The following is a 15402-nucleotide window of genomic DNA, read 5'->3' as shown; positions in this document are numbered from 1 at the left end:
TTTTAAATATTTTTAATTTTGAATATTATGGCACAATTATGTAGGGTCTCAAATTCCTCCCCTCCCCCTGCAATTCCCACCCCTGACTTTTTCTCAATATTGTTACAATAGTATAGTCTTTCATAATAAGTTATAATTCCATCACTCTAAGTGTGCCCCTACATTGCTGGTACAAACCATCAAGCAAATATTTTTATAAAGTTATAAAAATGTATGTGAAAATCACAGCCAGGGAGGATGAGAGTATGATGACTTCTGATTGCTAGTTGACTTCGCAATTGCTTCCAACAGTTGGAGTTGGGACAGAACAAATCCAGAACCCAGAGTTTCTGAGTAGATTTCCCACATGGGTAGCAGGAACCCAAGTACTTAAGCTATTGCCAGTTGTCTCCCATGGTGCACATTAGCAGGAAGTTTGATTAGAAGCAGAGGTGGGGATATGATTTCAGCCATTCCAACATGCAGAGGTCTCGGTCAGTGGTTTAACATGCTGCACCTGAATGTGTACCTCACTCTGCAATTTTTGTGTATCCCCTAATTACATGACATTTGCTAAACATTCGTTGATGTATTCATTCACTGGAAAAACAGTGAAAGAGGGAAAAAAAAATCTGTGTACTGGTTTATTCTCCAAAATGCCCACAGCAGCCAGGAGTAGGCCAGGTCAAATCAAGGAGCCAGGCACTGTATCCAGATCTCCCACATGGTAGCAGAAACCTGTCATCTTCTGCCTTCCAGGAAGTGTGTTAGCCAAAAAACTGGATTGGAAGTAGAGGTGACATTCACTCCAAGGCACTCTGACATGGGATTCAGATATATTGGGTGTCAGCTTAACTCACCAAGTGACAACACTTACCCCATGTATCATGTCTTCTCTCAGTGTTTTATCTTAATCATCAGAAATATTTTTATTTCTAAGTATTTTATTTTTGGTAGCCATTATAAATGAGATGGCTTTCTTTTCCCAGATTTGTTGTGTTTAATAAGACAAATTTTGTAAATTGTAACCTGCAGCTTTGCTCAGTGTTAGTTCTTGGGCTCTTTGGATTTTGACACTTTCATTTTCTTGCCAAACTGCCCTTGATAATACTTGCAGCACTGGTTTGACAAAGAGTGTGGAAGTTCTCATTCCACATCTTACAGAAATTACTTTCAGTTTTTCCCATTCAGTTTGACATTGGCGTATGTAGCTGTTAGGTATGCAAGGAACGTACCTCAAAATACGAATTTGTTGATGTTATCTTAAGGTTTTTGTTCTTTTATAATGTGTATTAAATATAATGATTTGTGAATGTTGAACCATCCTTGCATCTATGTGGTAAGACTTACTTTGTCATGGTATGCAGTTTTATATATGCTGTTGCATCAGTTTTTTAAAGTTTATATGTTTATTTGAAAAGCTGAATTGGAGGTGGGGAGAGAGATCATCCATTCACTGGTTCACTCTCCAAATGACCACAGTGGTCAAAATTGGGTCAGGCTAAAGCCAAGTTCTTTGAGTCTTCCATGTGGGTGCAGGTGTCCAAACACTTGAGCAGGCTTCACTGCATTTCCATGTGCATATACGGGGCAGCTGCATCAGAAGCGAAGCAGCTGGAATTGGATCTGGCACCTGTATGGTCTGCCAGCATTGCAGATGATAGTTGAACCTACTGTACCACAATGTTCATCCTGTGATGGTTAGTCTTTTTACTTATTTTTATTGCAAAAGCAGATATGTAGAGAGAAGGAGAAATGGAGAAAGACTTTCCATTTCCTGATTCACTCCCCCGAATGGTTACAAATGCAAAAACTGAGCCAACCTGAAGCCAAAGAGCTAGTAGCTTTTTCTCCTATGCAGCTGCAGGGTCCCAAGGCTTTGAGCCATCTTTGACTGCTTTTCCTAAGTCATTAGCAGGGAGCTGGATAAGAAGTGGGACAGCCGGGGCACAAACTGGTTCCAATATGGGATGCTAGCACTTGCAAGATTTGTGTGCTATGCCATGACAGAAGTACGTAGTTGTTAGTTTTACTTCACTAAGGTTTACTGATTTGAAAAGTTGGTTATGGGGGTGGGGGAGGGAGAAAGAGAATCTATTTATGTTTATCAGACATGAATTTTTAGTTTTTGTATAATTTTGGTGTCAAGGTAATGTTGAGCTTGTAAAAATATTTTTGTCAAACTTCCCTCCCTTTAAGTTTAAGCATAAATTAAGAAGAACTGGAAATAGTGTACTATAGAATTTGTACATCCTTCATGTTGTGGACATTACTTTGTTGGTAAACTTAATTACTGCTTCATTTTTGGTCATTAATGATCTGGATTTATCTTTTTTTTTTTTAATTAGTGTTGTTAGGTGGTGTGTGCCAAGGGATTTATCCATTTCTTCTAGATTTTCCAGTTAGTATGTAATTGCATTTAGTAGTTTCTTACTACTGTATATCTGTTTTTATCAGTTGTAATGTCTCCTTTTTCATCTTTTAGTCCCCCCTTCCCTTAGTCTGGCTGAAAATTTGTCTACTTAATTTATATTTTCAAAAAATGTATTTCTCTACACAGATCTTCCTTATTGCCCTCACAGTTTGAGTTTGTTTCTCCTATATCCCTTCTACCACGTTCCTAGTTGGGTTGCTCTTTTCTGCTTTCTTGGGGGAGCATCATGAGACTCTTAGCAGTCTTTCTTAACATGCATTTATTAAATTTGTCAACCCTGCTTTTGCTGTATTTTGTTAATGCTGGGTCTTCTTTTTTTCAAGACCATTTTGACTGCTTCGTGAGGACATAAGCAGGCAGCTGGATTGGAAATAAAGCAGCAGAGATGGGGATGCAGGCTTTGCCATCAGTGGTTTCATATGCCATACCATGACACTGGCTTTGGGGGGTTATTATTGGTAGGTAAAATCTTTTGTCATCTTGTTTATTGATTTTTGGTTATCTATTCTTTATTCCTTTTTACCATTCTTACTTTTATGGCTTACTGATTTTCTGTTGGGATAAGTTTTTCTCTTCTGTCTATATGCTGTACTAGTTGTATACTTCATGTGTGCTCATAGTAGCAGTTAACATTCTTTAGCTTTTAGTGCAGAACTGCTTCAAACAATTGGGTTGTGATGGATTCCTCAGTAGGAAAGACTTTATTCCTCTGTTTCTGAATAGCTATTCTGGTGAGAAATCTTCTCAACAGGTGGAATGCAGAATTCTCTTTTAGGTGATTTGATGTTTTTTTTCTTGCTGTCTTTTGAATTCTTTTTGTTTCACTTCCAAAAGTTTGACTATAATATACCTTTGAGAAGTTTTTCTGTTACTATTGGTGTTGGTAATGTTTGATTTTTGGTTGAGATTGTTGACGTCCTTTGAGCTTCCCAGATCTGGATAAAACATTGCTTTTAAAACATGTGAAGTTCTTAGCTACTATTTATTTAGGTTTTCAATGCCTTTGCTCATCTGAAACAAAAATAAATATTTGCTTTAGGCTGTCATTATTCTAAGTTGTTTTGAATTTTTAAAAAGATCTTTACTTGAGTTCAGAAACATTTTGTTCTTGGTCTTAGCAGTTGTTCCTACCCTCAACTGTATTCTTAAAATTTCATTAAATTAACTTTTCAGCTGTAAGATTTCTTTTTAATTTTTTATATTAAAGGCAGAGTTGGGAAGGGGTTGGCAGAGACAGAGAGGAAGAAAGATGTTGCATACACTAGTTCTTCCCCAAAATGGCCACAACAGCCATGGGCAGGACAGAATAAAGCCAGGAGCTTCTTCCAGGTCTCGCACATGGGTTCAGGGGCCCAAGCGATTGGTCCATCCTCTGCTGCTTTCCCAGGAGTAGTAGCAGGGAACTGGATCAGAATTGGAGCAGCAGTTTTGAACCCGCACCTATATGGGATGCCAGTGTCAAAGCCAGCTTTAAGATTTGATCTGTCTGATTTTTCTCCCACCATGAAATGTTTTCCTCATTTAATTACCTTTACAGTTTTCTTCTAGTTATTTGAAAGCCAAAGTGATAGAGGGTGAGTGGGGGAGATCCTGTCTGTTGGCTCACTCCCCAAAAGCCTGCAATGATCAGATCTGAAAGGCCAGGCTGAGGTCAAGGGTCAGGAACTGCATCTGGCTCTCCCACATGGGGGTTAGGGGCTTGAGGACTTAGATCACCCTCTGCCACCTTCTTAACACATTAGCTGGGAATGGACTGGGAGTGGAGTGGGACATAGAGCAACTGGACCTTGCACTAGCACTCGAATACCAGATGTTGGCATTATAAATGATAGCTTAATCAATGCACCACAATGCTACTGTTTTTGTTTTCCTTATTTAATTCTGTTGTCTATCTGTATTCTATGGTGTCAACTTAGTTTCTGCAGAATCCCTTTTCATGCATTTCATAGATTACATTCAAATTGGATTCTGTTTTGCTTCTTGGAAAATATCATATTTCTTTCTGGCGTTCCTGTGTTGATGTTTGTGTGTCTGTCACAGATTTTCCAAATTTCTGGAATAGTTTTTATAGGAAAATGTTTTTGTTCAGGAAGGACTTAGGGTATCAGTTGGGTAGATGTTTGGGCTTTGGTATTAGGGTGACCCCAGAAGTGTAGCTTTCATGTGATTTTTGTCAGCTGTAATCAATGCCAGGAATATTCACAAGAGTTTCAATAGTTCATAGAAGTAGTGATTTTGATGTTTGCAGTGAATTTTCAAAGATACATGGCATTTGGCCTGATGGCTAAAGTATGGCTTGGGATGCCTGTATCTCACATAGAAGTACCTGTGTTCATGTCCTGGCGTCCACCTGATTCCAGCATTCTGCTACTGCCCAGCATTGAAAGGCAGCAGGTTAGGCCACCCATACAGAAAGTGTGCATTGCACTCCTGGCTTGTGGTGCCAGCCTCTCTCAGCGTTGGCTGTTGTGAACATTTTTAGGGAGTAAACTAGCAAAAGGAAGATCTCATTTTCCTTTCTATCTGAGCCTTTCAAATCAGCACAGATATGTAATTTTTTGGAAATACAGCAACTCAGATTAAGAAAGTTTAAGTGTAAATGTCCTCAGGAACTGAAAAATTAAGTGAAAATCCTGTTGGAAGTTGTGACAGCAGCAGCTGCGGTGCTGGTACAGTGAAGTTCAGGGGACTGTCCCTAAGGTACTGCTAGCTATATACAAGTGCTGACAGGTGTTAGGATCGTGCCTGCTACCACCCTGGGGTACAACATGCAGAGGGCACTTTGCCCAGGTCCAGTGGGAGGAGTGTGAGTGACACTGGGGCTGCTGGCACTGGCTGCTGCAGTCCCAAAGCTGTGGAATATGGGTGAACCCATCTCTATGCCCCATGGGGTGAATGTTGCTGGGGGGGGGGGGCGGGTAGTGCCAGTAGCCATGGCATGACTGGATGCTTTGGAGATTGTATAGTGCAATCACAGTTAAATCTAGGTTGAGAACCAGCAGCCATGGTCCTAGAGTTATGGGCATGAATGGGAGTGTACCCAACCCCATAGAACAAGTGCAGCTATCATTCAGGTTAATGACACTGACATCTGTGGCCATAAAACTGCAAAGTGGGGATGAAACCATCTCCACATCCCAAAGGGTGGAGATCATGGGCTATGCTGGGGCCTGGGGCACAAGTAGCCTTGGGCCCTTAGCTGTGCTGCATGCACTGACATCCCTGAAAACTTGACGGGAGGGTCTGACTGATGCCAAGGCTTGTGATGCTGGCATTCTTGGTTTCAGGGCTACATAATGCAGAGTATCCTGCCTTCTACCCTGGGAGCCACACACAGGCTCTGTGGCTCTGCGGGTGCATCCTTTGACACTGAATGGATTCTACCACTGGCTGTGTTCAAGCAGCTTGTATTCTAGGAGCTTGGAGGGGCTCTTGTGTGACTCTTTGGAGGAAAGCCAGTCCCTTTGGCCCCTGTCATTTTCCAGAGCCTGTGAGGAGTATGGCATTCAGCAGTTAGAGCTCTGGTGGTCTGCAGTGATGATGGCTGGCTTGTGATTTCCTGCAATGTGGAGTTCTCCCCAGCTGAGGAGCCAAGGTCATGACTATGGTGTGCTTTGTTTTTGTATTGGATGTCTTTCCAAGTATATGTACTACTTGGGGATCCCATTGCCTTCCTCTTTTCTGCAGTTCTGTCAGTCACCCTCCTCTAAATACCATCCTTCCATTATTGCCCAGGTCCTCCTTTGTGGCTGGGGCTAGCTCAGGGCACCTCTACTCGGCTATCTTGCTATCTCTCCTAAAGATTTTATCACTGTATTTTTGTCAGCACCAATATCCATGTTGTTAAACAGAAGCACACTCATTTCTTTCCAAATAACATTTGAGAAAAAGTGTAGTGGTGAGAATTGCTACTGGTTAATATTACTATTTTCTATGGCTAGAATTCCAGAGTGCCACTTAAAATACTAAACTGCTTTTTGGATATTCATGGCAATGAATGAATCAATGCAAAAAAGAAAAAGGTGAGACAGAAATGATTATAACAAGTAGCCAACCAGTAGTGGAGCTCAATTCATGGACACAAAGTATCTAATGGTAGCACAAAGCTGAGATTGCTCCACACAGAAGAGTGTGTAACACTGAAGGCTTTGGTCATCCATTTCTGGTGTTCCAGCCAACTGGGAAGGGAAATGTCCTTTCCAGCAGCAATCCAGAAAAGTCGAGGGAAGAACTTTGACCCAACTGGAGCTTTGTATTCCTGCCCACACTACTGACTATGAACAAGGGGATGGAGAGACTACAGTGGAAAGTTCTAGAACCTTTAATAAATGTTAATAAATGTTCTGCAAATGACTACTGCAAACCAGTCATGAATCAAAATACGTTCTATTAGAGTTCAGATTGTAATGCAAAAAGTCTTACAAAATCTACACAAATGGTTATGATGAAAAAGTTCTGATTTTTCCAAAAAACTACATTCATTTTAAACTTTGACACTTGTATAGCAAACTCCGAATTGTGCAGAGTAAAATTGCTCAGAAATGTGAGGACAAGGCTGCTGTTACAGTGCAGTGGGTTTAGTTGCCACTTAGGAGGCACACATCTTATATTGAAGTGCCTCATTCAAGTCCTAGCAGCCCCACTTCCCATCCAGCTCCCTGCTTGTGGCCTGGGAAGGCAGTCTAGGACGGCCCAAATCCTTGGGACCCTGTACCCACATGGAAAGAAACTCTGGGCTCCTGGCTTTGGATCAACACAGCTCCAGCCATGGTAGCCACTTAGTGAAGCATGAGACAGATCTTCTCTGTCTCTCCTCTTTGTATATCCAACTTTCCAATAAAAATAAAATAAATGTTTTAAAAAGTAAGGATAAATAAACAAATCCATAATCATAGTGGGAAATCTTTTTTTTTATGGAATTGATTGACATAGTACTGAGTAAACAATATGTTAAAAATAATGCAAGTTCAATTTTTCGAAACACATGTGCTGACACAGTATCAATGACCGGATCAAAAAAGAAAAATACAGGTTAAATTAAGGCAAACATGTGGTATCTAACCTTTTGGGATTCACTCATTTCCCTTAGCATTATAGTTTCCAGTTGGGCCCATTTAGCCACAAAGAACTGCATTTTGTTTTCTTTAATAGCTGAGTAGTATTCCATGGAGTAGATGAACCATAGCTTTCTTATCCAATTTTCTGTTGATGGGCATTTCGGTTGCTTCCGTGTTTTTGCAATTACTGATTGTGCTGCTATGAACATAGGGGTGCATGTTGGTTTGTCGTGAAACAGGTGCTTTGGATATATTCCTAGGAGTGCTATTGCTGGATCATATGGTGTGCAGATTGTGAGTTAAGTGTTTTCCATACTGATTTCCATAAAGGCTGTACTAACCTGCAGCCCCACCAGCAGTGGAGTAGGGTTCCCTTTTCCCCATATCCTAGCCAACAAGTGTCGTTGGTGTTCTTTTTTATGTGGGCCAATATTACTGGTGTTAGGTGGTACCTCATCGATGTCTTAATTTGGATTTCCCTTATTGCCAGGGACCTGGAGCATTTTTTCATATGTTTGTTTGCCATTTGGGCTTGTTCCTTTGTGAAATGTTTGCCCATTTCCCCTGCCCATTTCTTGAGTGGTTTGTTTGTTTTGGTGTTTTGGTTGTTTTGAAGTTCTTTGTATATCCTGGAGATTAGCCCCCTATCACCTATGTAGTGTGCAAAGATCTTCTCCCACTCTGTGGGTTGCTTTTTTACTTTGCTGATTGTTTCCCTTGCTGTACAGAAGCTTCTTAGTTTGAGGTCCCATTTGTTTATTCTGTTCTCAACTGCTATTGCTTTTGGTGTCCTTCTTAGAAAGTTAGGGCCTACTCCTAGGTCTTGCAGGGTATTTCCTACATTTTCTTGCAAGAGTTTGAAGGTTTCTGGATGTAGGTTTAGGTCTTTTATCCATGTAGATTGGATCTTAGTGTATGGTGATAGATGTGGGTCTATCTTTTTGTTTCTGCAGGCTATCAGCCAGTTGTACCAACAACATTTACTGAAGAGGCCTTCCCATTTGCTTGGACTGTTGTTGGTCTTTTTGTCAAAGAATAATTGGCTGTATCTGTGTGGGTTCCCTTTTGGTGTTTCTATTCTATTCCATTGATCTTCCTCTCTTTATGCCAGTACCAGGCTGTTTTGATAACCACTGCTCTATAGTATGTCCAGAGGTCCAGAACTGTGATTCCCCCTTCTAACTTCTTGTTCTTTAGGATGGTTCTAGCTATTTGTGGTTTTTTTGTGCTTCCAGATGAATTTTTGAATCATTGTGTCCAGTTCCGTGAAGAATGTTTTGGGCAATTTGAAAATATATATTGCTTGTGGTATAGACATTTTAATGATATTGTTTTTGCCTATCCAGGAGCATGGGATGTTATTCCATCTTTTGAGGTCTTGTTCAATTTCTTTTTTGAATAGTTTGTAGCTTTCTTCAAATAGGTCTCCTACACTTTTGGTTAGATTTATTCCCAGATACTTCATACTTTTCTGTTATTTTGAATGGTATCTTGCTGGTTAGATCTTTTTCCATCTTGGGGCTGTTTGCGTACACTATGGCTGTTGATTTTCATTCATTAATTTTGTACCCTGCCACTTTTAGTTTATCCTTAGCAATTTATCTTTATGATATTAAAGAATGTTTGAACAACACAATCACATTTGGTCTAATAGAAAAACTACACCCAAGAGTAGCAATATACATAATCTTTCCAGACAAAGAATTGGCTCATAAAGCAAATGCCAGTGTATTCCAGAGAATCAGTATCCAAGCAGATATAGTTCAGCAGACTTTTTACCCACAGTATCATCCAGGAAGCTCCTAATGAAGAAATCCTATACCTAGAGGACCCCGAGAGCAAACCAAAGGGAGCATATTTTTGATGGTAGTAAAACTTGAAGGAATTAGCCCAGAGTGTCTTAACCATTTTTGTGTTTTTTTTCACCTTTCTACTAACTGGAGTGGGCCCAGTGGGGAAGTTGTGGGCACCTCTCTAATGGGCTGCAGCTCCCACTGGTGAGCATGAGAACCAGGGCTGGGGGACAGGCAGTGACACTGGTATGAACAGGCAGTGACACTGGTATGAGTGTGGGCTGGATTATAGGATCAGTTGGGTTGAGTAGACTTCAACATCCATTGACATGTATGAGAGCTGATTAAGATGTGGGACAGACTGGACCAGTCTGCATACAAGCACAGGAACCAGGATTGGGGGAAGGCCTAGTATGAGTTATTGGGGGTTGCTCTAAGGTGCAGCTGTGCTGGTATACATGAAGGCTGAGTGTGTGATGGACAGGGTTGGACTAGGCCACAGCATCCTTTGGTTTACATAAGAGATGGGGCTGGAGACAGAATTGACCAAGCAGTTGTAACTATCAATGTGTGTATTGCTGATAAGGATGACAGAGTCAGACCCCATACTGGCAAACACACATAAAAATGAGGTCTAGGATCACTTCAAAAGAGATTTCTTTGGGGATTCCCTGACTGAACTGCTGGTCTCAGAATTCCAGCCATGGGGAGAATCAGGATCTGTGGTCAGACCATGGAGTCTGAACTGAGCCTCCTCAGTGGCTAAGATGGAGCAGTAGATGGCATACCAGATACACATGGAGAACATGGTAACCCATTGGGACCTGCAGAAGACATCTGGTACCATGGCAGAGGAAGGAGGGTAGAACAAATGGGTCAAATACCCAGCCAAGTGTTAGCAGCAAATATCTGGGTGGATGGAGCCTCTAAAGTGGACCATGTCAGCCAATGAACCTTGGAAGGATTTCCTCATCCTTGGATCTGCAAGATCGATAGCATTGCAGAACTATCAAAACCACTTAAGCAGAACCTTTGGAGCATGCTCCACACTGGGGGCCCTGGGATAACATAGGGTGGCTGTTCCCCATTCCTGGGTACTGAGGAGTTCGGGAGGCTGGATATGGCTTCTCTTATCTCCTCCCTTCCCCCAGATACAGGAAGAAGGAAAGAAAATGTATAAACAATGGTCTTACACACTTCCCCTCACCCTTGATCCTTTCTACCCTAATCAACTATGTAAACATCATCAAAAATTTTAAAAAGCCAGTATTGTGGTGAAGCAGGGTCAGCTGCCATCTGTGAGGCTGGCATCCCCACACTTACCTGAATCCTGGCTGACCACTTTCTGATAACCCTTTGATAATGTGCCTGGAAGTGCAGTGGAGGGTCGCCCAAGGGCGTGGATGTGGACCCATGCCAGTCACAAGGGAGAAAGGATGGAGTTCCAAGTCCTTTGCCTAGGCCTGGCCATTGTGGCCATTTGGAGAATCAAACAGCAGATGGGAAATCTGTCTCTTTCTTCTGCCATCTCCTCCCTCCTGTCATTCTACCTTTCAAATAAATATGGTATTTAAGACAATTGCTTCCATGTTCGCTTCAGTAGCACATGTACTAAGAAAATCTTTCCAAGACCATACACATTCATAAAGACATTATAGTAAGGTGACCCAGACCTTCACTATGGGAAAGTTAGGATGCACTAACTTTTATCTTTCTCATACATCTTAAGTCTAAATGAGTCTAAAATCATCCTGTTGTATTAGTAGCAGGTCACTAAATTAATGAGTTTGTAATTATGTTGTTTAACTTGCCTGTTTCACTTTTTCAGCCAACTGTATAGACTCAGTAATGAAGTAAATATGTGACAAACCTAGATAACCCACATTTGTGTAGATCATGCATATTTTTAAGTTTTGAGTAGGAAAGACCCTATAGAAGAAACAACATGTGCTAGAAAAGTATTACTGGAAAATTATTCTGAATTTGTTCAGGGCAGAAATAGAACTAATGCTTTTAAAAAAGTTCATAAAAGCCCAGAAACTCCTGAAGAAATGGAATGTGGCTTGCAGACACACAGAATCTCTTAGAAACATCAAGCCCCTGGGCATCTGCTGCTTGCTGTTGCTTAGGAGAGATACCCTGGGCAGGAGGCCTTTGTAATGAGTTAAGTAAAGGAATTTCTTAAAAGAATGAAAATGAGACCTCTTTATAACTTGGCAGTAATTGTCAGTTTTATGGCTGTGTGTGACTTCTTGTTTTCTGCCAAATAAGCAAGTGTGTATTTTTCTGTGTCCTGGCCATCCTTCAGTCACCATTTCTGGTATTCTACTAACAAAGATTAAATGGTGTGTCAGTCACTTGGGTTTTATTTCAACATACAACTGTCTGCAATAAGTTTCAAGGTAGGGAGTAGTTTGATCCATGTGTTCTTTTCAAAAGGATTTTTAACTTTTAGAAGCTATAAACATGATTGAAATCCATAGCAAGAATAGGAATTTGTCGCAATGTTGAAAGTAGTTATCTTAGAAATAATACTTTTGTTGATTTTACTCTCCTCTTTGCACTTTCTTGTATTTTATGGGAAGAAAGACATAATGAAGAACAAATTGGGCAAAGGTCACACTAAAAACAATACATGTGTAATGACATCTTCATCTACCTTTAGGTCCTCCATAGTTCTGGGTAAGGAAAAATGACAGAGGGCGTGGAGCAAAGCAAGACCTGGAACAACACGTAATATATGTGAGGAATTTTGAATAATCATGTTTACAAGGATCTTAAGCGCTATCTGTTCTATGGGTGATGAAAATCTCAGTAATGCAAGTGGCTTACCCAATGTCACATAGTCGGCAAGGGACTGAGCTAGATTCCTTCAGTAGTGGCCCCTGCTGTGGTTTGGATATAGCTTGGGCTCCAAGTGTTCACATGTTAGAGGCTTGGTCCCTAGAGAGAAGTGGGTAGGTCATTGGCAGTGCTGGGTTTGGAAAAGATTCAGGTGGTTCTTGGGGGTCTGTCGTCAGTTCCCATGAGAGTCAGTTGCTGTACAAGAGCCTTGCTATTCTGGCTTCCCATTGAGCAATGTGGTTTTGTCCTCTCCTGCACTCCCCTGACGATACCCTCTGCCATGATGTGAGGGGCTCAGATGGGGCCTCCCATAGCCTGTGCCCTATTACTTGGACTTCCAGGCCTGAAAACTGCAAGTGCCAAATGAGTTTAACTGTCTACAAAATAGCCTCAGATGCCTTCTTTCACAGCGACAGAAAAGTCCCCAGGGTTGTGCTTACTGTTCAAGGGGACGTTAGCAAAGAGTTCACAAGCAAAGTTTTAGAAGATATTTGCATCCTGGGACTTACCCTCTCTTGCTACCCTGAGACCCTGAGTCTAGCTTATGAAGGAACCTGGACTAGCCTAGTATAAGCATAGCCTATAACAGCCTGACAGCTGCCAAGACCTGTGAGTGTAGTCATAGTGGGTGTTCCAATTTTCAATCACCAAGTGATTTCAGGAAGCAGGTGAGCTAGTCCATACCAGAATATCTCTAGAGATCCACTGTGAGAACCAGTCTCTCGTTGCCTGAAGTTTTAGAGCAGTTGTTGGGCAGAAATGTGAATTTGATCCCTCTCTTTCTGAAATGATTTTTGCTATTACATACTGTTGACTACAACCCTTGCCAACAGTTGAACGGGATAGGCATGCACATGACCCAAATAACTAAAAAGGGTCATGTCATACTCATTCAATTTATATTCAACTGAATTTCCATGGCAAGAAGAAAATTCAGCACATAGAGCTCAGTCATGCCAAGTCAATATGACCCTTTGAGAACACCTAGGGTGCAGAGGTGGAAGGGACCATGATGAGCACCACAGCCCTGGAGGAGGTCGAAAATGGGCCTGCAGAGTTAGGACCATACAGACTGGTGGAGTAGTCTTGTTCAACACAGGCAACAAATGAAGGACAATGAACAATGAACAATGAAGGACCTCTAGAGGAGAGAAAATATGGAGGAAATTGCTGGGGGTAGCTGTGTTTGACTTGCCTCATAATCCTATTCCACTACTGAAAATTTAGTTCTAAGACCATTTAGATCAGTGTATATTCTAGAGAGGACATCACAAATGGCAGCTAAGCCAACCAGATCAAATTGTTATCTCCTTGAACAGGCTGCATCTCTTCCTGAACAAACAAGCAAAAAAAGAACATGCCTGTTAGTTAAAACATGCTTTTAATATTTTCAAGGTAACCAGGAGACAGAAATTAAGATCTTATATTCCTTTTCCCCACATCCACTCCAGCAAGTATTGTTGGTGGTTTTTTGTATGTGAGCCATTCTTACTGGTGTTAGGTGGTACCTTATTGATGTCTTAATTTGAATTTCTCTTATTGCCAGGGAACTTGAGCATTTTTTCATGTTTGCCATTTGGGTTTGTTCCTTTGCGAAATGTCTGCCCATTTCTTGAGTGGTTTGTTTTGGTTGTTCTGGAGATCTTTGTATATTCTGGAGATTACCCCCTATCAGCTATGTAGTGTGCAAAAATCTGCCATTCTGTGGGTTGCTTTTTTTACTTTGTTGATTGTTTCCTTTGCTGTACAGAAGCTTCTTAGTTTGAGGTAGTCCCATTTGTTTATTTTGGTCTTGATTGCTATTGCTTTTTTTTTTTTTTTTTTTTTTTTTTTTTTTAGGAAGTCAGGGTCTACACCTAAATCTCACAGGGTGTTTCCAACATTTTCTTCCAAACGTTTGAAGGTTTCTGGATATAGGTTTAAATCTTTTGTCCATTTAGATTTGATCTTAGTGTATGGTGAAAGATGTGGGTCTAACTTCTTGTTTCTGCAGGCTATTAACCAGTTGGCCCAACAGCATTTATTGAAGAGACTTTCCCATTTGCATGGATTGTCATCTGTTTTTTTTTTTTTTGTCAAAGATTATTTGGCTGTATCTTTATGGGTTCCCTTCTGTTGCGTCTATTCTGCACCATTGATCCTCCTCTCTATCTTTGGCCATTACCAGGCTGTTTTGATAACCACTGCCCTACAGTATGTCCAGAGGTCCAGAATTGTGATTTCCCCCTGTTAACTTCTATTCCACTGCTGGTGGGGCTGCAGGTTGGTACAGCTTCTATGGAAATCAGTATGGAGAACACTCAAACAACTGAAAATCTGCACACCATATGATCTAGCAATAGCACTTCTTAGGAATATATCCAAAACACCTGTTACACAAGAAACCAACATGCACCCCTATGTTCATAGCAGCACAATCAATAATTACAGGAACTTGGAAGCAACTGAAATGCCCATCAACAGAAGATTGGATAAGAAAGCTATGGTTCATCTACTCCATGGAATACTACTCAGCTATTAAAACAAACAAAAAACAAAATGCAGTTCTTTATGGCCAAATGGGCACAACTGGAATCCATTATGCGAAGGGAAATGTGCCAATCCCAAAAGGTTAGATACCACATGTTTGCCTTAATTTAAGATGAAGTGATGTCACTCCAAAAAATAGTACCTGTAAATTGTGATATTATTTCAACCTCAAACAGGCTGTATCACATGCAATAAGATTGTGATGTAACCAATTAACCAACAATCAATTTGAGTTAGATTGTTTACAATCTACATCAAAAAACTGTAAAAACCTAATATACTTTTAATGCCCTATGTTACTCTGCAATGGGTCGGGAGAGCAGAGAAATCTTCCACCTTCTTAGAATGTGTGAGAAAGACATTAAATATAACCTGTCAATAGTATAACAGGTAACTTATAGACAACAGACTTGAATCAGCATTAGACATTAGCAAAACTATAAAGACATACAGGAATCGAGCGATCCTCACAATCTCTTAACAGGAGGTCATATGCACAGAGCAGGGGGCCACCCCAGAGGGGAGCAGGAGGACAGGAGGAGGCTTGTATCCCAACCTTGGACACTCCCACTATCTCACCAAGGACTATCAGTATGAGCACCAAGGACTACATCCCAACTGCCAAGGAGACCATGGGAGATTAAAATGCCCTCGTAGGCAGAGAACTCTGAGGTCATCTATTCCCTTTTGGATCTCCCACATGGGATGAAAGATGCCCAGATCCTTCCTCACAGGATCCAAGGTCATCGGAACAGCCAGGAGCCCT

The sequence above is a fragment of the Ochotona curzoniae genome, unplaced genomic scaffold (genome assembly GCF_017591425.1).
Source record: "Ochotona curzoniae isolate NIBS_2020 unplaced genomic scaffold, NIBS_Ocur_1.0 contig_1274, whole genome shotgun sequence".
NCBI classification, from domain to species: domain Eukaryota; kingdom Metazoa; phylum Chordata; class Mammalia; order Lagomorpha; family Ochotonidae; genus Ochotona; species Ochotona curzoniae.
The sequence above is the reverse complement of the archived record's forward strand: the minus strand, read 5'-3'. Positions refer to the sequence as shown.